A 27,720-nucleotide genomic window follows, 5' to 3' on the forward strand; every position below is an offset into this window, starting at 1 on the left:
TTTCCAAGTGCCTCTGGGCTACTTTGGTTTTGTCTTGTTCTTTTCTAGAGTTGTATAAATTTATTACTTGAATGGACACAACTCTCCCTGTTCATTTCAGCAAAGGGCGATAAAATATTCATCTACGTAAAACATTACTGGAGATAGACTTTTAAAAGGCACCCCAGGGCACACGGAAGTTTAATTTTGCACGTGAAATTACTAATTTAGAAAAAGCATCGTTGTATATTTAGAAGAAAATTTTAAAGGAAACAAGAACGGGTTAGGGAAAAAGCAAAACAAGTCACAGGAAAAATAAGCATGAGGGAAAAAGTACTAACATGCCATGTAGAAAAGCATACTTCCCCTATGTGTTATAAAAAGCAACAACTACTACTAAATCATGCTGAGGAAGAAGTGTGGCTTCACAGTAATTTTCTGCAGATGTCAGCTGTGACAGGCCACTAATTTATGCTCAGAGAAATAAATATGAACCAAGGGATTTATTTGAAGAGTATTTGTGGGGGGGGGGGGTTGACATTTACATTTCCTTGGACAGATCCCATCTGTTTTGTATGTACAAGGAATACTTGAAAACACATATAGTGATTTGTAAGTATAGAATGAAAGCAGTAAAATTCTGTAAAGAACGAATGCTTGACCACAGCAAGATGAGATCTGCCATGGTCCCCTTATCACCCACCCTCTTCGCACAAAGCAATTACTTCCCTGTCGCCATCAGTGGTGTCACCATCCCCCTGGCTTCTGAACTTCAAACAGGTGTTTAGATAAAAAGATTAGAATTAGGCAGGTGCCTGGATCCCAGGTCATTCACGACCCTTTTAATTCCAGTAAATCTCTTCCCTTCTCTTCAGCTCTCTTTTCTGTATCTTTCTTGCTCAAGTTTTGTAAAGACCACAGTATATGTAAACAAAGTACATGAGGTCCCACGACTGTGTCTATTAATACCTCCCTGTATTTGTTCTAGTCTTCTTCAATATTCCTTACTCTATCATACTTCTATCAATCATCTACCTGTTGACCCTCATTTCCCAATACCTATAATTGCATCTTGTGCTTCTTAGTCACCAGCATTCCACATGTCCTGGCACAAATCCATGTTTTATCCTCTTCATAAACAAACGTTCCCTTTTAGTACACCTGGTTTACGCTATAAGTTCCACCTGGCTTTTCCACCCACCCACCCCCTGCCAAGCCCACCCAAGTGTAATACCACAGCTGCAGAAAATCACACACAAATTTACTCAGCGTAAAATATTTGCAGATCCAGAGTCCTAGAATTAGTAAGAACCTTTGGTAGGCAACATCTTGTACCTTCTGAACAGTATCATTTCCCTGATCCATTGATGTTTAACACCTGTCAGTACCTTTCACCAGGGGTTCATCAGCCTTTCCTTCATACAGAGAAATCTGACTAGAGGAAACGGTTTGCCTTTCAACATCTCAACGTGGATGCTGCATGTGTTTTCCTTTGATTGCTTACAGTGAGCTCTTTGGAATACAAGTTGCCTCCCTTGATTTTGTTCCTTTGTCTTCTCTTTCCACCAGTCCCCATCGCCTCCTCCTCTCATGTCTCCCCCTTTTTCCTCTAGTTTAATTAGATTGTAGCAGGCAAACATTGCTTGCTCAGGAGATGATTAAGCCTGTCTGAGTTCATCAAAGTGCATTTGGCCTCAGAGATATTTTCATCCTCCTTAGCACTGCATCTTGGAAGCCTTCTTCTAAATGAGTAATACAACAAAAAGTGGAATCAGGTATAAATGTTCACCCTATTTAGAGAAGAGAACCTTGGCATTTTCAGTTTTGTGTCTATTTTGTTTGATTTTCTCAGAAAGAAAAAATTCACAATACAAGACAACTAAGGCTATTCTCAGGTATATTTCAATCTTTTTAATTTAATATTTTAATATTCATAATGCATAGAATGTGTTTGAATCCAATCCACCTTTATTCTTTCCCTCCTTGCTCCTCCCCTCTCCCTGCCTCCCACTGCCAACACCCCAATTTCACATGTTCCTTTCATTGTTATTATTTAATGCCCACAGAGTCCATTTAATTCTACTTATATGTACATAGTTTTTGGAGCATGTATGGCCTCTTGTGGCCTGCATCCCTACAGAAACTTGACTCTCTCTCCCAGCAGCCATTAACTGTGAGTAGCTCCTCAGATTGGCGTGGAATTCCACGCCTCCTCTGTCAATGCTAGGGTTTGGGATGACGTGACCCTGAGGAAGTAATATACATCCAGTCATAACTGTTGTGAGTCCTTGTGTGCACCTTAACAGTCGTGTCCTAAAAATACTGATTTCTAACAGATACCCAATGCTCCGGCTCTTACAATCTTCCTAAATTCTACTCATCATCTCTCTTAAGCATAAACATCCTCTAATTCCCATCAGAGGGTAGTTCTGGAAGATCTACCCTCTAAAAATAAAACAAACTTCCCTCCCAAGAGGTTTGTATATCCTCGAAGCAAACCTCTAATGTTTTCTTCTCTTTTCGTAATACTTAAATGTTCCCTTATCTGTGTTCTTCCTCTCCCACTCTCCCCTGACTCGCACTATGCTTTCAGCTTTGCTGTTTCTCTGAAACAACAGTGAATAGCGATAGCGATTATAACCATTACTAATAAATCTCATGGCTGCCTTTTGGTCACCAGCTTATTCTTTACAGTTGCAGTGCTCAGAAAACCTGATCTCACATTCCCACTTCTCGACATTTCTGAGCTTCCATCCACTAAACCACTTCCTTTTGGTTCGACTCATATTGAAAAATATTTCCTCTCTGAATCGTCCTTTATTTCTCTCAAACTGCACTTTTAGAGTCTCCACTGTGGGTTTAATTGTAAGCTCCCAGCCTTGTCTCATAAAATTTTCTCAGGTACATCCTATTAACCTCTTAATACATATCTACAGTTAAAGACCCCTTCCTCCAGTTTGTTTAATAGGGTAGACTATCTAAGCTCTTTCTGTATGTAACTTACTGTATGGCTTTATCAAAGTTGTCTCAGTACGATAAGTAGTTTACTTACCTTGGATTGAAGATATTATCTACATTTTAGACTTAATACAAAACTAAAATGTAAGCTACTTCCAGTGAGACTAGTTTAATTTAAAATTCTATAAGCATATAATGGATTAGTCACTAGTGGGGAAACTTAAAACAGATATGTTTGTATATTAAAATGCATTAGGGTCTCAAACAGAGTGTTACTGTTCAAAACATGTTTCACTATTCAATATCTAATAAGTCTTTCTTATAAAAATGTATTTTCTGTGAAACTCCCTAAAAGAGAATATTATGTTAATTTTAAAAATTTGCCAGAAAACATTGTTTTTCAAGAATGGATTCTTCAAGAGCAACTAAAACACTTCCCCAAAGTAAACCTAATAAAATTGTGCCAGGCCTTAATACAAACTCCTTTATAAAGCTTGCTCTTAAATAAGTCTGTATATGAAATTATACCTGGGAAGGAACATAAGTAACAAATGCATTGATTAGATTAAGAAAATTCATTGTTTAAGGTTTTAAAGTTCACAGAGTCCAGTTACTTTTTTGTACTTTAAAATAGAAATGATGCCATAGGGACCTGGGCACAATGGATGCTACAAGATGTTTCTTGTTCTGTGGTCTAATTCCATGACGCTGTTCTAAAATAAAAACAGGGTCAGCAGGGGACAAAGCTGAGTGATAAAGGTACCTGGTATTAAAGCACTCTATACAAACTAAATACTATTTTTGCAACCTAATGATTTCTTAAAACTATTTGCTGGGTAATTATGATTAATCCAAAAGAAAATCTGGCAACCAGTGCTTTTAATTCAATTTATGGGTGATTAGGGCATTAAGAAGGTAAGATAATAGCTCCATTAATAGGGCAGCTTTTAAGCACAAAATTACCTTTCAAGTGCTTGAAGAAAAACATCTCAAGATTGGAAAGACCCTGCAGTGATTATTAAGACCTTAGAAAAACATTTGCTGTTTTCTGATAGTCAAAGAAAACAAAAGTTCGTCCTCCTTCTAAATCTCAACTCTTCCGGTTCTGGTCAGTCAATCTGCCAGAGAATGTCACCTGTCCAGTTTCATCTTCCATATCAATCCTTATCATTTCAAACCAATTTTCTCTTTCAGACACAACATTCTGTCTTTTCCGTTTCTGAGTTCTTGAATATTACAGGGTGTGACCACCATCCCCATAATCTATTGTCCTGCTGTTGTTCAAGTTTTCGCTTTACTTAAATCTTTATTCCTCAATTTCCCTATCATTAACATGTGTTTAAATCAAATCCCCAGCATACTTCTCCTTAAAATGATATAATATATGCAAAATAGATACACAAGGTCTCAGTGGGTAGCACTAAGGTGGAAGGAAGTAAAGGTCTTCATAATTATAAGAGGAAAAACTGACATAGATAGTTGCAGAAAGATTAAATACTGGGGGGTGGGGTGGGGGAGAACAATGATATTGTTGTGTATCAGGTTTTTTTTCCAAGAATAAAGCCATCTATCATACAGGGAAGGTCATTAAGACACAGGAATTATACAGAGAAGTGAAACAACAGCTGGTACTAACATGAACTGAAAATAGTCACCCCTTGAATGCAGAAAGCAAACAACTTGAAATCGCTCCAGGAAGTTCATGAAACTGACCAGATTCCCTAGGCCCCTCCTTCCTCAAACATGTATATAGTAAAAACTGGCGAGAGTCACTCTCAGACAGGAGGATCTGCTTAGACATTCAAACTGAGCAGTTTAGAAGAAAGGTGATCAGCCAAGCAGCCACAAGGAAACAGAAACCAGCAGTCTGGCCCAGGGGCAGACACCTGGACTCCCAACAATCTGAAAAGCAGAGGCAGAGGCAGGTGTATCTCTGAGTTCCAGGTCAACCTGTTCTACAAAGTGAGTCTAGGACAGCCAAGGCAACACATAGAAATATTGTCTCAAAAAAAAAAAAAAATAGAAAGAAAAAGAAACAGAAACCAGGCAAATTTCCTAGAAGAAACAAGGACCACTGAAGCGTGGAAGAGGTTTAGATCAAGTAACTTGCCATTGGTAAGGGATATCTTCAAATCAGGTGAGCTGTCTGCTCCCCGATACTTAAAAGATAAAGATGCATACTTTAGTCTTGATTCTGAATATAATAGAAACATCAGGTTTCCTGAGAACCTACAAGGCATGGAAACAACTGGGCGTGCAGATCTTTGCCCATGTCCTTCCTCACCCCTCTATCTCTGGCATCTCCTCCCTCTCTGTCCCATTCCTAGGGGACTATGACTATCCAGCTGGCACAGCCTGCTTTCCCCCCTCCTGTGGACTCCTCCAGTACCCCACCCCTAGTGCATCTCCATTCCTAATATGTAGCTCAGGAATATATATATTCCTTAAAAGCCAGCTCTTGACAGAAAGAACTGCATTCTACCTAGAAATCCCAGTAGCCACAACTGATGCGTTCTCAGAAGCACTTTCTACCAGGCAACCCACAGCAATGCACACTCCTAAGAACCAGAAAGTGAAACAAAAACCAAGGACCCGAACAGCCATGCAACAAAGATAAGACCAAATGTCAGCAGCTAGGATTACAACTATCCCAGTCCCAGATGCTCAGACACTAACTTGAAAGCATAGTAAGAGCCAGAACAGCGTGTCTCCACTAGGGGCCATCCACCTTACTACAGGAGGCTTCGAAAAATACAATCAAGCAATAGAGCAAGACATGAACAAGGACTTCAAGATAGACTTTATGAATGTACTAGAGATTCTTAAATAGGATAGAGTAATCCATCAATGGAATCTATGAAAACACAAACAAACCAATGGACAGAAAGTAATAAAACAGCGACAAGGTACAAAAAGTGGAAATAGAATCAAAGGAAAACCCCAAATTAGGGGAAATTGGAAAAACAATAGGGACTGGAACAGGAACCACAGAGGCAAGCCTCACCAACAGAATACAAGAGATGGGCAAGAGAATCTCAGGCACTGAAGACAAAATAAAAGAAGTGGATATTTTTGTCAAAGGAAATGTTAAATCTAAAAAAATGGGGGGTGGGGAATCCAGGCACAAAACATTAAGGAAATCTGGGACACTATGAAAAGATCAAATCTATGACTAAAGGAAGGAGAGGAAACAGGATCCTAACCAGCAGGATGTAGCCAAGGAGAACTACGCCCCTCTCCCCACTAGCCTTTGCTCTCTCCTACCTGGTGTAAGGGTGTTGGAAGGGATTGGGCTGATGAAGGCAGAAAGGGACATAAGAAACAAAAATAGAGCAGGTTTAAAAATCTCAAAGCCTATGCATCCTACTTCAAAATATTTAAGTAAACAGGATCTTTCTTGCAGCTATAGGGTTACGAAGATATGCTATTTTTCAGGGGTTTTTTTTTTTTGTTTTTTTTTTTTTGTTGTTGTTGTTCTTTGTTTTTGTTTTTGTTTTTTTTTTTTTTTTTTTTTTGCTCTTTCACAAAATTTTAGCCATGCTTCCGGCATTTTTTATTTGGAAACCAGTCTATATGACTTGTGTGGTACAGTATGAAATTAAAATCTCTATTCCCTGTCCAAAGTAAAGGGAAAGAGTAACAATAAGTATTTTAAAATAAAATATTTGCTATTCCATGGTCTCATAGTGGCTATGCCATTATGGCACACTGTGAATTAACTGATGAAAGAATGCAGGTCCGATAAACATCTGATATCCCAGGAATATGGAAAACTTTGATAAGCACCAAACAGAGCATACCCACGTAACTGACACTCAGTTACAATGCTGGACTCCTGGCTACACATGAGCTTCCTACACAGACAATACTTTACACGGAGTCTCATGAGCACCTGCTGGAGTAGGTGGATTCAGTGTGCCACCACTTGCGAGCAAATGGCTAGACAAGGGTGTCTTGTTTCCTCTTTGCCCCGATGCCATTTTCCTTTGCTCCCTTACATCACGGTCTCTCACGGTGATAGAATTTAGTAATGAGTACTACTACGATTTAGAATCTTACAGCAAATTACTCCAAATAAAGGAGCAATGGTAAGGACCCAAAAATACAATATAATTTAATTACCTCATTTCTAAAGCAAATAAGGTGACTCTAGAGAACACTTGAGTGATCATCAGTAAGCATACAACTCAATTACAGACAGCAAAGTGCATGAATATTCATGAGTCACCATGGGCAATTAGTACAGCCCAGCCATAAATCAGCTTACTTTCCAAGAGCTAAGGTAATGTTGGTTAACTCACCAAGGAAATAAAATTCCATTTAAGGCAAGACATGGATGTAAGAGAACTATATATTGCCCACAAAGCATAACACTGTGCCTTACACATAACAGCTTCCAGAGAATAGTTATTGAAAGGACTCTTAAGCTATTTAAGCATTTGTTCCAGTGTTTTTATGAAAGGAAGTATAAATGACATGTATAGACAGATTCATGGTCTGCCCATTAATATTTTAACAAGATAAAAACATACTTTACTTTGCGATTTTCATCTTCAGATTGATAGGACAACATTAGTAGCTTTCTCTGCCTCTGCATACATCGAAGTATATAGTATACTTTTATTTTAGTGATTTTGGCTGCCCTTTTCAAGGTTTATGGTTCTTAGTCTGGTTCACTAAAACCTCTAAGGCAGAAAAAAAAAATCCATGGTGATATTTTGGCCCCAAAACAAATATGACATTCCCAAAAGCCATCATTCTTCTTAACTTGTCAACAGTTTCAGATCAATTTGTCATATTGATATGAAAGTAAAATATTGAAAACAAAATAGGCCAGGAAGGTATGATCCTGCTATGCCACTTTGAATGGTTTCATCATTTAGACAAGTAAATGACTCCATTTAGACAGGATTATTATGATTTACTCTGGTAATCAAGAACAATTGCTAGAATGTTGATTTACTATAATCTAAATGAAATTGCTTCATTTTCCTGCCAACATGTTTTCCCACCACTTTTGGTCACCTACAGAGTTAGCTATGTACATACTAACTTAGAATGGTCTCTGACATTCATGTGCTAAATATCATTTTGTTATCTTTTTTTTTTTTTCTAAATTGGAATTCTTTAAATATCTAGACATCTGGTACCAAGCAAACCCATGTGATGATAATTCTACCTGAATTGCCAAAATTACTGGTCAACTTCAACTTGTACTGGATTGACACAAATAACCCCAAGGGAATTAAGACTGTTAAGTATAATTTTCTACCTATTCTGGTTCAGTCTTCCGTTCTTATCATACATAAAGAGCCATAATAGTATATCTTGCTTAAAATACAAAACACATTGAAAATGAAAATTGAGTACTATAAGAGATTTTATTTTAAATTGGTTAAAATTTTACCTTCCTTTATAATTTTCTCCTTGAATTTAACCATAAATTCCATAAATATATTAGATGATGAAACAACTTCAGATTTTTTACATTGTAAACAAGAAAACCATTTTTTGTCATTCTAAGAAACAATGAACATGGTTTTTGCATGAGTACTTTTCAAGTACTAAAATATTTGAACAATTAGCAGCAAGCCTCATGCTACCCAATATATGCCTAGCTTTTTATGTTCATATGTATCAATTAAAAATAAATTTAGTGTACATATGTTTTAGTTTTAATAAGTACGTACTACATACTGATCCATATTCTAATACAGAAAATGATTTAAAACACAAAGTATCTTTTTACATAAAGGAATTTAAAAAGAAAAAATTTCAAGAAGTATTTTCAAGAAAATAAAGTTATAACTGTGCTAAAGTGAGATAATGATCAATAAACTATGCAATTATTTCATTATAAATAATTCAAATTTTACTTTTGATTACATTTGAAATAGAATCAAATATACTAATCCTAAATTTTAAACTTTATCAGGTCCTCCATCAAAACAACTGAAAACAAAATGGCAGTAAGAATCTTTCATATGTAAATATATATACATATATATGCACACACACATATGCATGCATATGTATCCAATACCCCCCAAAATGAACTATATCTTCCTTAAACATTCAGTCTTGGCTTTACATAGGCTTGCTTTTATTTATTGTTTCATTTATTTCTATAAATACCCACTGCTGAATCCTCATGTTTTCTTCCAAAATTTGTATTTTAATCCACCTGGGTAGCTTCTGTGAGAGGCTAGCATCATGTTTTTTTTTTAAGTCTCTAGTATGAGAAAGAAATAATTCTGACTACTCTTGGGAATACCCTTTGTCATGTTTTTCATTTTGATATAAACTCAGTAGAAAACTGGTCACCTTAGCATCTGGCTACGAAATCTAGAGAAAATGTATAGCTGAGTACAGTAAAATGGAGGTATTGCACATCATTACTTCTGACAGTGAGAATCAGGGCATAACCTACCATGAAAAAAACTTTGAGAAACAAACAAAGTATAGTTGGGTCTTCCCAAAAATACCTTACAGCAACATAAAATTCTAGATGATATACGAGATTTGGCTACAGTGTCATCAAAATTGAATATTTTTAATGTAGGAGTTTAGACAATAATATAGGTTATAGGCCTCCAAGTTTCTTTTAAGAATTGTCCCTTTTATTCTTATGTCTCCATTTCCTTGTATGTTGTCTTGATTTTCTCTTACTGACTTGACACAGTTTCTGCCAATCAGAAGAACTGCTTTAACAACTACCTGCCTCAGTCTTCATGTAACTATGCAGAGCTGAGGAAGGCTACACATGACAGAGAAAATGCACCTGTGGCCTCTCAACAATATGGTGTGCAACAAGAGCATCATAAGGGCAACTCAGCTGACATGCCAATGAAGCCAGGGGAAATACTCAATGGTCTAGTCTACATCAAGAGCCACAAGTAGTCAGTGACTGCTGGGAGCAGAACTGTCTGCCCCAAGGGAAATTCTCAGTTCTGTAATCCTGTGTGGTCAGCCCTGCACAAAGTATGTATGCACAAAGGCAAACAGCCTCAATAGGTTATAAGCACATAGACATATAATGAATGATTAATATGAAATCATGATTTGGGGAGGAGGTATGTAGCAGGATTAGGATGGCCAAGGGAGGGACAGGACTGAGGTAGATGCAATAATCATGTACAAAATTCTCAAAAATAAATAAAAAAGAAAAAGAAAAAAGAAACCCATCCTTGATCTATGCTCCAAACCCTATAGAGCACTGGTTGTCAATCTTCCTAATGCTGTGACCTTTTAATGCAATTCCTCAGATTGTGGTGACCCCCCAACCCCAACCATAACATTATTTTGTTGCTACTTTTAATTGTAATTTGGCTACTGTTATGAATCATACTGTCAATATCTGCTGTGCAGGATGTCTGATAAGTGACTCTTATGAAAGAGTCATTCGACCCCAAAGGTGTCGCTACCCCCAGGTTGAGAACCACTGTTCTAAAAAAAGAGAAAGGCTGGTTATACTTAGCTTAGCATCCCACCCCGAATGTGTGTGGCCAGAAAGCAAGTATCATGGAAAATATATCAGTTTCCTTCTGGGCCAGATATCTAATGGAACTTAATAGAATTGCTTCAGTTAGGCATATTAACATGAATGGAAGTATTTAATCTCTTTTAATGCCAATTTTTTTCTATTGCAAATATATGCACTTATTTTTTTTCAGAGTGCTTTTACAGATTTATCTACATTTTTCTTTTATTGAAAATAGTTTTTTTCGTATAATGTATCTTTGTTATTGAAAACACTATTCCTCAATCAACAGACATCTCAGGGAATTCAACATCAGGATTACTGTCGATTGCGCACAGAAAGCCAAATGTCACATGTTCTCAATCACTTACAAAAGAAATAAATATGACTTGATGGAAACGGAGAGGGGAGCATTTGACAGGAGACTGAGAGGAGAATGGGGAGGTGGAACAGGCATGGGACAAACACAGAGTTCCGTAATTCACAGAGGCTGGAAAATAGGCCTAAGGTTTATGGCACAGCAGTGCAACAGTAGGCTAGCGTAGCTAATTACACATCTCCAAATAACTGGAGGACAATAGCTTGAGGGTTCCAAACAAATAAAAGTGTAAGTATTTGTAGAGCTGGGGGTGCTAATTACTCTGTAAGTATTTTTGGAGGTGGGGTGTTAATTATACTGATTTGATCATTAGGCTTTCTACACATATATTGGAAAATACAATAGCATAGCCACAAAAAGTAAGAGTAAAAATTTTCAAAACATTACTTCTATGAAAAGTCCCATAATCTATTTGAATTAACTACAGGAATATAAAGGCAAAATTACCTTTGAATGAAATTAAAGTATGTTTGTTCCATCGCCATCTAATTGGAATAGGTATTTTCACTTTCCTGAACCTCTTTATTTATATCTAAAATGAGATTTTAAAAAAGATCATTCGTAGATTGAAATAGAAAACTGATTTTAAATATATTTAAGAAAGAGGTCATATATACACTTCATACTTACAACTCAAATCTTGTGACAACTGTGCAAATTTTAAATATTCTTCTCTTTCCAGTTTCTCAAGGAACTGTTTTCATACATTTTTTTTACTTTTTAAATTTTTTTTAAATTATGTTTCTTTTTTTACATATACATTTATATTATTACACCTGAGTACATAGTTTTTTCCATAAGGATAATACTAATTTAGATTCCCACTATCATTATATAAGTCTCTTTCTCTATTTCCTTGCTCATGTTCATTAATTTTTGGTTGGGGGGTTCTGTTTCTTTGTTTTAGTAGTAATCATTCTAACTCAAGTGACAGTATTTTTGCTATTCTGATACTGAGCATGAATGGAAAAATATCATCACAGTAGAAATACTCGAGCAGTACTCAACAGGAGTGATCACCGGAGACTCGGCACAGATTAATATTTTGGTCTTTCAAGAGTATTATGTTATCAATGTAAGATTATAGCTAATATATAATATAGAGTCTTATAAGAAATCTGTCAGGGCACTCATGGGCCAGATGCCAACAACAGATAACTTGGTAAAGAAAACATGACATACGCATGTGTATGCATGAATATACATGTAAGCAGGCACAGTGGTTTATTTTGCAGGCAATAAATGGAATCCTATAATTTATACCACAATGGATATAGCTAGGGGTTATAATACCAAGTGATATAAGCCAGATGCAGAAATATAAGAACTGTGTGTTCTCTCATATTGGGTAACAGAAACATGAATGAAGAATCATGACTAAGAGTGGCTGGGAATGTATGTGTTAGAAGAAATGAGTGCATAAGGTTGGTGCAAAGTATGCTCTGTGTGGTTTTGGAGATCTTATCATGTAACCATTTGTTTTCATATCCTCATCACAATTAAGTTATAAAAATTAAACTTGGTCACGACCAGTATTCTTTGAAGTAGTTACAGTAAATTTCTCACATAAATATTATCTCTAAACAATATGCTTTTGAGTTGCTTTTATATTCTTAATATTGATGTGACTTTTAAATAAATTTTTACCACCTTTTTAATTGTATGTATGTATATGTGCATATGTGTGTATGTGCATGTATGTGTGTGTGTGTGTGTGTGTGTGTGTGTGTGTGTGTGTGTGTGTGTGTGTAAGTGCTCTTGAAGGCCAGATAGGGTATCAGATCCCACAGAAATGGAATTATATACAGTTGTGTACTACCTACTGGGTAGGTACTGGGAATTGAGTTTAGTTTCTTTGCAAAAGTAACAAGTACTCCTAACTGCTGGAGAGATGTCTCCAGAATATTACTTTGTCACTGTTGCTTTTATTGGCATATATTATACTTCTGCATTAGATCAACAACTAACGGTATACTTAAATCTGTATGTATGCCCAGAGATATGTGGCCAGCAAGAGAAAAACAAATAACAATAAAATGACCGCTATCTTAAATCTGTATGTATGCCCAGAGATATGTGGCCAGCAAGAGAAAAACAAATAACAGTAAAATGACCGTTATCTTTTCCTACTGATGCATTTATTCTGCCCAAATTTACATTTAGAACTTGCTTTTACAAATAATATAGTTGAATAGCTTGTCTTTAGAGGATCTTACTGACATACAGCTATTATACAGGAAATAATTACCCTTGGGCTAGATTATGTTTTTCTGCATTAGCTGGACTTCTTAAAGAAGAAAGACCTTTGACTTCAACTCAGTGAAACAAGCAAAAGATTCCATGGTTCAATGTTACTGGAATTAAAAAATAACAAAAAAAAATCCTCTCCATTTAAATTACAAAAGGTTCAATGTGGTCCTGTTATTCACAAACCATAGGTTCATATTGTCAGACTTTCTGTTTGATAATGCGTTTTCCCCCAACATACCTGTCAATTTAAAGAATATTTATTTTCCTAAATTCATAGTAACCAACCAACTCTCCTTGTCACAGGAAAACAATATGTTTGCTGTATTCACCACCCAAAATCAGGCGCTCATCTTTCTCAAACTTATACCATATGGAATTAAGGCAAATTCCTAAAAAAGTGGTGTATACCATCATTTGAACAAATGCTCAGTATTTCTTCCCAGCATTGCCATAGTACGCTATAAGTTCTTCAGGTAAGCTGCTCTCCACAGCAGTGTCATCTCTTTAGGGAATCATTACCCACTCTGCATGTTCTCATGTCCTCTAGTCACCAAAGTCAGCGCCACTCGATGCCCCCTAGATACCACTAGGCACAGATCCTTCCCTTAGTGGGCAGTATCTACCTACCAGACACTGTTAATTCCATGTAAGGAATCAACACAGAGAGAAATAGGAAGGCTGAGGCCAGAGGATCGTGAGCTGAAGGGTAACCTGAGAAACTTAGTGAAGTCAAGCTTAGTTTAAATCCCTCTCTCAAAGACAACAGCAAAGCACACCCCAAGAAATGTCAATCTGTGTGATACTCTATAAACAGAAGTCAGATTTTCAATAACAGTCCCTGCTAATTTAGGACACACTATATTCTAGGCCGTGTGCTTGATATTCTATGGCATATTACCAAGGAAAGGCACCACCGAGTATCTTTTATGGAGTTAACAATCAAAAAGTAAGGCTGAAAATATGCATTTCGTTCGAGGTCATTCACTAAAGGGCCATGCTGATTTTCACATCTATAACTGAGTTTAAAAACCTATGTTCTAAAATAGACTTCAAAAATATTTAGACATTTTCTATTTAAAAACACACAAAAAAAAATCCAACAGCATAATGGACATTATAATTAGGACGAACTGGAAGTTGTCAGTGCAAACCTAGAATTGTATCAAAGCCTGACACAGAAAGAGAGATGCCAGATGGAGCTCCACAGTTTCACGGAACTGAGAAAGTCCAACTGGGAGGCAAAGGGACCGAAGAGGTGAGAATCCACAGGTCAGAGCACTGGCGAGCAAAGAGCTACACAGAATGAGAACTCAGGGGACTGCAGCCACTCCATTGGAGAATTCAGAAAAATATGGAGCCACGTGTGTATAAGAAATGATCCAAATCCAGGAAGGAGCTACCCACAGGATTAGAGGGAATATTACTCAAAGTGCACGGGAACAGGGACAGGGTCCTCAGCCAGAAAGGAAAGCGTCATAGGACATTGGGTAGAGTACTTGGAAAGCTCTTTTCCTGGTAGCAGGGGGGAAAAAAAGATTAGTCACAGAATGGCCACAGTTCTACCCCATAAATCTCTGAAGCAGGATCTAAAAGTCTCAGAAAAATGTCCAGGTAACTCAGTCATGCTCCAAAACAAAGTCCAAGGAGGAATTTATAAACATAAAACACCAGCACACAAAGAAAGTTGCTGTAATGTAGCATGTCTGTTCTGAAACAACGATCTGAAGGCCATGGAAAGTACCTTGTTGATAAAAACACATTATGTAAACATAGTTCAAAGATAGACTGTGTTTCTGCTTCCAGGACGGTGGTGAAGTACTTAGCAAATTTCTTTTGCTAAGGGCAAGAAATACATCCCTATTGAGAACACAGTACATATAAGCAGAGGTCAAAAGTAGAAAGGGAAGGTAGACTGCCTAGGGAATTAATGACCGAAGAAATGATATGGTGCTGAGTTCCAGGGTTTTTCTTTGTCCTGCGTATAGCATAAATAACTTGGGACTGCAGAAGCTAGCAACCCACAGAAAGAGCATGTACGCTGGAGACTACGTCTATAAAAATAAGATAGGATTTAAGTTGCTGGAAAATTTATAATATGGAGTAGAGGACTTATCTTTCCACTTAAAATTAAATTTAAATACAGGTCAAATTTGTTCATTTGTAATCCCTTCTACAGAGCAGCAGAGATAGGCAGATCTTGGGTTGGTGGGTGGGGTTTGCTGCCTGGTCACCCTAACTACTCAGAGAGCTCCAAGCCGACCCTCTGAAAGGCTGGTGGAATGGGCAGAGCCTGTGGAATAGGACCTGACTTTATCCTCTGATATCCACTCACCTTGTGTGAGCCAAAGTTCTGCCCAAGAGATCCATGGGGAAAAAAAATGTCTCTAACCTATAAGCCCCATGCCCAGTGGCAAATGCTTCCTGAAAGACTATTGTTCATGGGAGATAATAAGGCATGCATTTTTGTTCCCCTGAAAATCTTGTTTAATTCAACCTTCACCAGATGTGCTCAATCACATGTAGGCAGGAAGTACAGGCACAGGAACTACATCAGGAGGCAGGAGGTGTGCAGGCAGGAAGTACTCCAGACTTTTGCTTGCCCCTGCTGGACCTGATGGGAAATACAGTGGCCTTGCAGGTTTGCCTTGATATGCCTCTGCAAAATGTGACTTGTTGCCATTTCCTGGGAACTCCAGGATGGACCTGGCCTGAGTCTGTCATCCTGGCCAGTATTTGATTAATTCTTGCTACAAATTTGGCTCAGAAATTGTGAGACCTATCTGTCTCTCGATATTTTCAGCTTTAACAACATGTGTACCTGCACACATACAGATATGTACATACCCAAAAAAACCACGCCAAATTTAGGAAATGGTGTTTTATAAACACTGGATAACAAATAATAAGATGTTACATGCATGCCCCCTCCCACACACGCATGCACTCGGGTTGTGAGGAAGAGAAACTCTGATATGAACAAGGAAGAAGCAGACAAACAAAATAGAAAACACTCAGACAATAACTGTTCTCAAAAAATAAACCAAACCAAACCAAACAAAAAAATGCCAGAGGAAAGAATATAGTTATATATTCATGCACAGCTTAGGCACGATCTGGACATATGCATCCTAACAAGGAAGTAATGATATATCAAAGTTCACATCACAGCCTGCTGGTTATAGAAAGGCCAAAGAACTGCACTGTTTTGTTTAGTAGCAAATCATTTAGCAGAAACCACTAGTTGCCACCAGAGGAGCAACAAAAGGAGCTCCTGCAGTGTGGAGCTAGAATTCCCATTGTCATCCAGCTTCCTGCTGTGAGGAACTTTCTCCTTTGGTGTCAAAAGAGAATGCTCATCGCCAGCTCTACCTTGCAACAATGAGGTTCCTCCCTTGTTACCTTGAGTGACACCAGTCAATGCCAATAAAAGTTGAAGGAGCCGAAGGATATTGAGATACACAAAGCAGAACAATGGTAGAATCCAGATCTTAACTAATAGCAGTCACGTAACAAGTCAAAACATTTTCAAGTAAAATTGGTAAAATGATACTAAATACCCATAGTTAACATCATGCTGCACTGGGGCAGTGTCACTAAAATCACAGCAGAGGGAAGGATGCATGCAGTTACCTCAACCTCCCAACTCTGTTACAGAAGTCACGGATAATTCAGTAAGATAAGAAAGCAATGGAAACCATACTGATAAGAGAAGGCAATAAGACTGTCATCCATTACCCAAGACAAGATGATCATGAAAATAATGGGAGAAAGCAAGTGAAAAACTGGCAATGAATTAATTCCTGCAACTAATAAACAATTAATTATAGTAGGGTTGTGAAAAAGATAAAAGATAATTACATGGATACGTATTGCTTTCCTATATGGAAGTCATTAATTAGTAGAATTTTACATTATGAACACCATTTACGTACAATTTTAATTTACCTGCCAAAAGTAAAATGCCTAAGTGTAAATCTAAGAAAACATCTGTGAGAACAAATAAAGACTATAAACCCCTGATATATCAAGAGGAAAAAATGTAAAGCTATGACAGATTTATGAACAAGAAGAATCAATATTGTCAGGATGACAATTTTCTCAGCACGAACTATATTTTAATGTGATCTCAATCATAATCCTAACTTATTTTGTCAATATCAAAGAATACTAGCATTTATAGAAACGACTAAGAAAACCAAGAATAGCACACACACACGCAAACCCACAGACACACACACTATTTATATATATATTTGAAGGATAATGTTAGAAGACAAACAATACCAGCACTCAAGACTATCAACAAAGCTACAGTCATCAAAACACTGTATTTGGGAAAAGTTAATAGACACATAGGTCAATGGAGAGGATGCGTGAGCCTAGAATAGATTTGCATAAATGCAGTCAGTTTATCCTTGATAAAGGAGGAAAGGCAATAAAATCATAAATTACGCTTACAACAAATGAGACTAGAACAACTATACATTAGCATACTAAAAGAAATTAGGTGTGTATCTTCTGTTTACTGCAAATATTAATTCTAAATGGTCAAAGAAACAAGTATAAAATATAAACTCCAAGAAGATAATGTAAGAAAAATGGAGGAACCTATCCTGAGAATGATTACTTTGGTGAAGCATTGTCCTCCATATATACAAAATAACTCTTAAAGTCCATATAATACAAAGAAGCTGTGCTGGTTTCAGTGAGCACAGAAATATTCATTCGGAAATATTCATTGTCCCCATCAGTTAATGAAATGCAAAGTAAAACAACTTGAGATTTTCACTCACTGAATATAGAATGGAAAATATCAACTGACCAAAAAATGCTGGATTTATAAACGATGTATAGACTGATGATAATGAGATTAGGTAGACAGACAAACAGACAGAGAGACAGACATACCGATGGACAGATAGATAGATAGATAGATAGATAGATAGATAGATAGATAGATAGATAGATAGAAAGAATATGTAAATATATTTAATAGAATAATAATCAAAGAAAGAGAGATCATCAATTTGAGAGAATGTGGACAGAGACAGGAAAGGAGCTGTGAGGATGACAATAAAGGGAGAGTGATGTAACTAAAAAGTAACTTTTAGCAAAAAATGAAGCCCACATGGGCCACTGGTTTGCAACAAAAATCCTATGCATGATCTAGGAGATGATGTGTAGATTTACTTAAATGGGGTTCACATATACATAAAACTATAAAATATGGAAGTATTCCTGCTAAGTTGTAATTTTCCTGTATGCTCTTCAAATTTTTGCTTCAAACAATAAACTCTCCTATTCGTAGATGTCTCTCAGAGGTTTCCTAAATTCACTCTTTTCTATTCTTTATTCACCATGGAAAGAAGAGCTATTTCTTTTGGAGTTTTTTTCCCCAGTTTTTTTCCTTCACTTTGTATATACTGGGATGACATCCCAAATTAAAAAAAAAAAAAAGTCTACTCTTTTCTACAGAGAATACTCAAGTTACTGCTCCTGATGAGAGAGAGCCAGAAGATAATGGCTAGCCAGTCTGCTCTGCTTGTCTGCATTAGTCACAGAGTGCAGAAGGGAAGAACACTGAGGATTGGAGGCCTGCCTGATGCTGATAGCGTCAAACCTGCCTCTATACATAACGTCAAGATCCATGGCACTCAACATGTAAACCTTCTGAACTCTTTCCAAGCCTGGGCATAGAAGTGTGGTAAGATCAACCTACTAATCTGAGGACTGCTATTAACCGTTAAGGAAGTTTCAACTGAGGAACACCAGCCCCTCTGCAGGGATAAGTTCCATAGCTTTAGTAAAAACAGAGAAAGAAAAAGAAAGTTTTAGAAAAGCCTATGAAAGAATGAAAGAAAAGTGAGGAACAAACCAGGAGGTATCTCCCACAATTCACAAAGAATGAATCCTACTGAGACCACAGTGCCCTCCATATGTCCTTGCTGCGATGACAACTATCACATGACAACAATCAAGGTAGCCTACGTACCTCAAGAGTCCCTTCAGGGCTCTGAAAGCGTGTGCTGGTGTTCTAGAAATGTTTAACTTGTTGGTTACATCTACACTGACAACATTGGGTTGGAATCATGACTGGGATCACTTTCATGTTTACATCATTTCATGATTTTGATGATTTTTTTTTTTGCTTTTACAGCTGTTTTAAACCACTTTCCTCCCATCCCTTGATAAGCTATAATAACTAAAAGCAGTTCGAAAGAAAAGGACAATACCCCTTATGCTTAGAAAAAAAAATCACTTGGGAAAACTTGAGGTTGAAACGGATTTGAAAATATTTGACCTTATTCTAGAGTCCACAGATCCTCAGGTTGGAAAGATGCTTTCTTTCTCTGTGATTCTGGGACATGATTACACATTGAGCAAGCACTGGCCTCAGCCCTTTGCTCAATATAGAGCCCACTTAAGGACATGCATACCCTCCTGAGCATCATTGGCTTGTTGCCATGGCTTTAGCTCGACCCCCCCCCCCCACCCTGCCCCGTATCCTTAAGTATGGTGCTTTTGGATTCTAATAGTATGCAGAATCAACTCAGACCTCAGGCTTGTAGCTTAGAAAGTCCCCAGTCTCATACTTCAATTAGAGTCTCTACAAACAGTCACTTATTTTGTCTGAGATTTCTTCCTTCCGGTAAAGAGGAAGCTCATTTTTCCAGGTATGCAGCTGAGACAGAAGCTGACTATATGGTCTGACTGCTCCAGATTGCTTTTAATCACAATTTCCTTGAAGGAAGACAGCATTTATTATTTTATTTTATTTTATTTTATACAAGGTTTTATTATGTAGCCCTGGCTGACCTAGTACTTGTTATCTTAATTAATTAAGATCTTCCCGGCTCTGCTTCACAAATCCTAGGAATGAAGGCATGGGCCACTATACCAGGTTGAAATATTTATATGTAAAGGAACCCTTTACCTCCAATTTGCTGAGATTTTTCCAGTCAATTTTCTCTCACATATACTGCATTCCAAAAACATTTCTGGTGTGTGGTGGTTTGAATAAAAATGACCCCCAGACTGACTTTCACACAAACTCTGGTGCGCCATATTTGGCCATGTCCCCTTGATGGGAAGACCCGATGGCAATCGGAGGAAGGATAGCAGACTAACAAGAAGAAACTTGATACCCTAGCATAATATTCAAGGGGAGGAGGTCCTCCTCAGTCACAGTCATAGGGAAGGGGAATGGGGTGAAAGCGGGAGGGAGGGAGGAATGGGAGGATGCACGGGATGGGATAGCAATTGAGATGTAATATGAATGATTTTATTTTTCAATTAAAAAATGTAAAAAAAAAGAGAATGTTAATTCCCATTATAATTCATTACTGATCTTTATATGTTAATAAATGGATAAAATGGAAAAAAAATGACCCCCATGGGCTCATAGGGAATGGCACTATTAGGAGGTCTGGCCTTGGAATTGGTGTGGCTTTATTGGAGGTGGTACACAACTAGGGGGTAGGTTTTGACATGCCAGAGGCTGAAGCCAGTTCACTTCCTCTGCCATGACAATAAATGACTAACTTTCTGAACTATAACCCTGCCCCAATTAACAGTTTCCTTTATAAGAGCTGTTGTGTTCATGGTGTCTCTTCACAACAATAAAACCCGTGCAAGGGTTCCCTGGTCCTTGTATATGAACTTGCTTTCAAGATTTGCTTACTGCTACTTCTGTCATTGCTTCCTCTGATATTTAGATTTGTTTTTGACCCAGTTGTATATAGTGAGTGTGCTTATTTCTGCAATCTGAGGATAATGGAATGGTAATCCCTCTGAGGATGCCACTGAAGCCGATAGAGGGTCTACAAAGCATACCAATATAACTATTTCATGTCTTCTTCTCATCATTTATTCAGGTGCACTGACTTACCTGCATCTCTTCCAGCAGTTAATCACCTCGTATAATAGAACGGCATGTGCTCTGAGAGCTCTGTGGAGCTTTGCCACACACACTACACACTATTATACCACATATACATTATGGCGTCTTTATTCTGTGGTGACAAGATGTTCATGCTGTCTGCCAGCTCTTATTCCAGTAGCCTGGTAACTGAGACTTACTTTTTCTTGTCGGGCTCCTTCTGAAGAGCTGCCACAGGACCTTGGCCAGTGCAAGTAGCAATAGATCTCAAGATGGGCTCCCATCGTCACTGTGAGACACCTGAAATAGAGATAACATTGTGACATATAGATAAGTTTATAACAGTCTGAAATCTAGTAGGGACAGTACCATACATTGTCATTTCTCCACAATTATTTTCTATTTCATAAAGTAAATATCAGAACCAGCTTCAAACTACCAACAATGGAAACAGAATCCAAGTGGTACTAGCGAGAAGAACCAGCTTTGCTGCATCTACTAACATTATTGGTGACTCCTCCCTTCTGTCTTCAATTCTGTATTTTGTTTTTTTGTTTGTTTTGGTTTTTTTTTACATTTTTTTAACTAATTTATTCTTGTTACATCTCAATGTTTATCCCATCCCTTGTATCCTCCCATTCTCCCCCCCCCCTATTTTCCCATTATTCCCCTCCCCTATGACTGTTCCTGAGAGGGATTACCTCCCCCTTGTATATGCTCATAGGGTATCAAGTCTCTTCTTTCAATTCTGTATTTTGGAGCATCTTGGCCAATTATAAATAAGTGGAGGTGACTTTTAGATTATGGGATCTTGGGATCTGCCACAGACACTTCCAGAACAGGATATCTGTCTATGTACGAAAGCTTCCTTGTTCAAAGTATCCACCATAATTGCTAACCCCCATTCTCACTAAATGTTCACCACTAACCCAATAGCAACAGTTTTTAATCAAAGATCCCAATAATACTATTTTCCCCATAACAAAGAATCCTTCATTAATCCATTCTGCATGATACCTAGTCCGGGGACCTTTATAAAGAACACTGACATATGTATTACAAATGTGGAGTTTAAGTGGAGCTCTCACGGTTATGCCTCCTTGCTGACTAAGTCCTATAGTGGAGCACATTTACCAACCATCTCCCAAAAGCTCTATCTGTAATCACTGTAACTGAATTACATGTCATCCTCTTAACAGCTTATAAAGAATATTAAAATTGAACATGTGAAGCCTAGAGAGGGACGCATTGAAACTTTATCTAACCCACAGCAGCTCCTGAAAAATGACAGGACAAAAAAAATCAAGGATGATAGAATTTATCCAGTCTTTTTATATTTTAAAATAAATACCTAAAAATATAAGTTGATTGCTTTCTAATTCCCTGTTTCCTTCTGATATCATAAAAATTGATACCTTCACAGCATTGAGATCTCAGAAATCCTAATACAAAGAAGGGTATAGAATGCCAATGTTTTTGGCTACCATTTGTAAGGAAATAATCTAGCATGTGCTCACACAGCCGAGCACCAGTCAGGAGGTTCATTGAGGAATCAGCCACTCCGGCATAAGTTACAATGACCCTCTCCCAAAACAGTAGAGTGCTGAGTTTCTCTGGGATGTTATCTAAATTAAAAGTAAATCAACAAGAAGAGAACTTGTGAGCTGGCAATTTAATTGGTTTAGTGGAACTCTAAGTCAACTAATTATACAAATGCAAGCCATCTGGTTAAAAAAAAAAATGCAGTAGGGGGAAAATGTTTAAGATCTTAACTTCCCGAGTCACAGATCTATGTTTCAATCCCCACCTCTGTTCATATCAGCTGTCTTACATTGAGCAAATTAGGGAACATCTGTTGGCAGAGGCTGCTTGCTAATCATCCCAATTACTCTGGCTTCTTCAAGGGTCCTGACTAGACTGCATCTTTCAGCCCTTCTTGCAGTTAATTGTAGCCATCTGACCTGCTCCTGCCGAAACAGGAACAGAAAAGTAGTAAGTGCCACTTGAGGACTGAGGTTTTTTAAGCAGGCATTTCTCCTCTGTTTGTTTTATCTGCAGTCTGAATTGAGTGAGGATAAAAAAAAATTAGATGACTAAAAAAAATTCAAAAAAATTAGATGACAAGCAACTATTTGGAAGATGCTGATTTAGGATGGCCCCTTGAGAGCCCTGCTAGTGAACTTTGGGCTCCTCTTTGTTACTATAGTTTAGTCCATCTTACTGGATACACTTTTAAAATAAAACTGCAGAAATGCTACCCACATTATGTAGCGCTTATATTTTAAGATGGATAGAAAGAACAAAACCCCTCCAAATTTAGTTTGATTTAACTGGAGGAATTTTCCATAGTGAGCGTCAGTCAATGAGAATGATGCATGAAAAACAGAAGCTAGAAAGCTATCTATCTGAAACAATTACAAATATGCTTTTTAAATCTCCATACCTACACTGTCTGGCCACTTTCACTTGTGTGGATTTCCATTCTGTTCTTTCCTTCTCATCCACACATCACATCACAATTCTTTATCTGCCATACTCCTGTGTTGAAGAAATTACGATCTCTTCATTGCAATTTCAAATTCAAAATAAAAATCATTCTGTTACACATCTTTAGCCAGGTGATCATCATTGGTCTGCTTAAGCCAGAGCAATGAAATCATATGGCACTGAGTTACTGCCAGAAGTCCCTTTCATAGGTAAAGAAATAAGGCGCTCAGAGTAAATGGTTTGGGTTGAAAAGATTTCTTAAAATAGGCCAAGCAAACAAAAGCTGCATGGGTTAAACTAAAAGAAAGGCCAATTGGAGTTGAAGGGGGGGATGAGAGATGGTAATAGAGGATGAAATTAGTAAAATTCATTTCCAAACACATATAAAGTGGCAATAATTAATAACAATAATAATAACTCATCATATCTTTCACAAAGAGTATTCAACGGTGCTACATTAGAATTCCATGCCACCTTTGCATTATGACTCATCGTCTTTCTATCCAGATCATCATATCAGATTAAATGATAGTCATTTATTATCTCCCCATTTTGTCTAGGACAATATGTCTTAATGATTTCTTCCACTCAGGTCACCCCAAAATCTGATCAATTTGCAGATAAGACTGAATTCATTTTTAGAGAATGATTCTGAAAATCATCCAATCCCCTCTATTTGTCTCTATTTCTTCACAGCTTCTATCTGCTGCGAGCGTCTCTTTGGTCCTTGCTGGCTGTATTCAAGGGGCTCACAATGAGCACCAAGTTTTCCTCATTGCCTTCCTTATCAGCTACATCTTTGCTGCTTTTTCTTTTACCACATGTATCCTAATTGAGTCTCTCTTGCTGTGAGTAAAAACAAAAAAGCAACTTGGGAAGGAGTTTACATATCTTACATAGATAAGTAACAGTCCATCGTGAACGATGTCAAAGCAGGGACTCAGGGCAGGCGCCTAGATGCAGGAACTGAATGCTACTTACTGACTTACTCCTGATGGATTGCTTAGCCAGCTTTCTTACATTACTCAGTACTACTACTCAGGGTTGGCACTACCCCCAGTGGATTGGGCCCTCCTATATAATTCATTAATCATGAAAAATCCCTATAAACTTGTCTACGGGCAATCTGATGGAAGCATTTTTACAATTAGATCACTCTAGCTGCTGTCAAGTTGGAAAAAAAAAATAATTAAAACAAAACGAAAGCAAAAAACAACTAGGACAGCATCTGATTCCAACTGAACAAAAATAACCACAAAACCACAACTAATCAGAACGCAGTTTATAGATTCCACTCCCAGAGACATATACAGTGCAATTCCTCACACCTTAGTCTAAGAAATCAATACAGAAAAACAGGAAGAAAAGATTGTAAGACACAGAGGATCTGCTGTGAGACTGTGTCTTCTAGCAATGTCAGAAACTACATCCATAAATTCTCACCAACGTGACTTCTTAAACATGAGCAGAACAAGGACAACAATGATTAAGATGCCACTGTGGGGGGCGGGGCGGTAGTCAGAAGGCCTCAAGCTTACACAATTAATCATGGGCAACTAAAGAATGCTGAGAGCAGGAGAAATAGTCTTCCCCAAAGATGAGTTAACCAATTGGTTATCTGATACCAAATGCTCAATGTTGAAGTTATTTTATAAAACAATGTTTGTTTCTCTTAGCTTCTCTCTTATCATGGCTATCACACAAATAATTGAGACTTTTATAATACAAAGCTTCACAAGACAATCTGAGCAGTTTAATTTAATTATCCTGTCTTACTCCCAACAAACATCCTAGGGATACTTAACACTTCGTAGCTTTCCTCAGCTCCAGCTCCTTGGCTCCAGCTCCTTCCTCCAGCTCTTCCTTGGACTTCTCCCCAGGCTTAAATACTCTGCTTCCTCTCTTAACTCCTCCCCTTAGCTGGCAGGAAGTCCAGCCCTATTCTCTGCTCTGCTCACCGATTGGCTAGAAGCTGTTTTATTGACACAACAGGGGCACAATTGAGGAACAGAGTTTACACAACATTTAGACAGGAAATCAGATTCTCTATTTGCCTACACCTCAATCCAATGTGTGTGTGTGTGTGTGTGTGTGTGTGTGTGTGTGTGTGTGTGTGTGTGTGTGTGTGTGTGTGTGTTGTATGTAATACATACTTAATCATTATACAGACTGAGCAGGACAACAAAAAAGGTCATGAGTTTGAAAGAGAGCACGGAGAAGTATATGGGAACATTGGCAAGGAGGGGGAAAGGGGAAATTATAACAACAAAAAAGTAAAGAAGTTGAAAGTTTATTCTTTAAAAACGAGCTAATTTTATGGCGTATGTGATCATGTTGGGCTCACCATGATAATTCAGGATTATCTCCTTGTTTAGAGTTTTACAACTTTGATCTCACCCTCAACTCTGGTCAAAATGACCCTTCTGACCTCAGATCAAGGTGTTCACAAAGTCCCCTATGCCTTCAGTAAGAGTGTACTCTTTTTATTTTTACCGCTACACCTTCGATTCTCTGATTCTCTTTCAAGATTGCAGCAGGAAACACCAAATTCTTCTCATTCAAAATATTGCTTTATAATTGACCTTGTTTCACTGACCCATCCCCCAAACCAGTCATGTACTGGAGGCTTTTCCATTGCTAAAGATCATGTTGAGGAATTTCCTGCAGTATTATTTTTGTCCTTAACAAGTACTACACATTAGATTAATATTTCCTACTTTATTATCTCTGGAGACATTGAAAGGCCAGGGTATTGTACCCCCCACTGAGCACCAAGTTCTTACATTATACTGTGCAGAGCACATACTCACATTCTCAGAGAAAAGGTGCTTTATAAATGCAGTGGTGATGATAATGACAATGTATGTCCGTGGCTTTCTGTGGTGTGTTAAGAGTTCCTCTGTGATATGATTTGATAACGAAAGGTGGACAGAATAAGGGATAATTAGGAGGGAAGGGGGAAAGCTGGTAGAAATGTGTCAGTCTTTTGAAAAAATTTTTTTGTAGTTGTCTGTTTGTTTGTTTATTCACTTTACATCCTGGTTGTAGTCCCATCCCTCCTCTCTTCCCAGGTCCACCCTCCCTCCCTCTCCCCCTCTTATATCCCTCAGAAAAGAGGAACCTCCCTACCCACCACCCTCAGCTCATCAAGTCGCATCAGGATTGATTTTGTGCTCTTCCCTTGTGGCCTGGCAAGGTAGTCTGGGCAGGGGTAAGTGATTAAAAAGCAGACAACAGAGTCTATTGCCCCTGCTCCTGTTACTGGAGGACCTGCAAGAAGTCTGAGCTGCCCATTGGCTACATCTGTGTTTGGGGCCTAGGTTCAGTCCGTGCATGCATATTGATTGGTTCTCCAATCTCAGTACTCTTTCAAGCAACCTTATTCAAACTTGGCCTTACTGCTTACATTGTTACTGAACAGAGACCTCAATTAAAATTCTGGTCTGATACCTTTGGTGGCAGAAACCTTTGTATTAGTCCCCAAGTCTGTGTGTGAGCAATGACTACAGTGTACTTTTGCATGAATTGCTTCTGCTGAAGACTATACCTATATTTAACATTACATGCTCTGAAATCTTAAATTATCTGCCCCCAAATGTCAAGATGTGGATCCTTGTAAATTAGTTAACAAACACCAAAAGCTGTAAATGGTGACTTTGCATGTATATTAATGTTTCAACAAACATGCTTAGACCATTTTTTTTTCAGAGAATGTACAGATGTTGAAATACTTTATAGAATCTGAAACTTGCTTCACAAGGAAAAGTATCAAATTAGTCTTCAGTTCTGTTTGAATAAAGTCAGTCAGTACTATACTTCAGACTCCATGTGGGGCATGGTGGCACAGGCCTATAATCCCAGCACTCAGAGAGGCAGATGAAGACAGATATCTGTGAATTTGAGACCAGCCTTGGCCACAAAGCAAGTCAAGGACAGCCAAGGCTACACAGAAAACCCTGTCTCTAAATACAAACACACAAACAAACAAGCAAAATAAATGGGCACTAACTCATACAAATAGTGCAAAATAATAATTTAATATAGGTCAAGTTCTTATATCCATGCCTTGCACCAATATCCATTTCAATTTTAAAAACAAGTCTTATATTACTAAATTACAGCTTACTTTAGTTCATAAATAAATCTGTAGTGCAATGCAAGACATGTTTTGAAGTAGTTATTTTATGTTAGATAAATTAAGCTACTTTTCCTATACAATTACTCATATTTTTTGTGTGCTGAAGATTGAACTCTATTCATTGAGGAATTTTCAAGTGAATATGATATACACTCTTATAAACTACATTG

This window comes from Acomys russatus, chromosome 31 (genome assembly GCF_903995435.1).
Source record: "Acomys russatus chromosome 31, mAcoRus1.1, whole genome shotgun sequence".
Classification (NCBI taxonomy): Eukaryota; Metazoa; Chordata; class Mammalia; order Rodentia; family Muridae; genus Acomys; species Acomys russatus.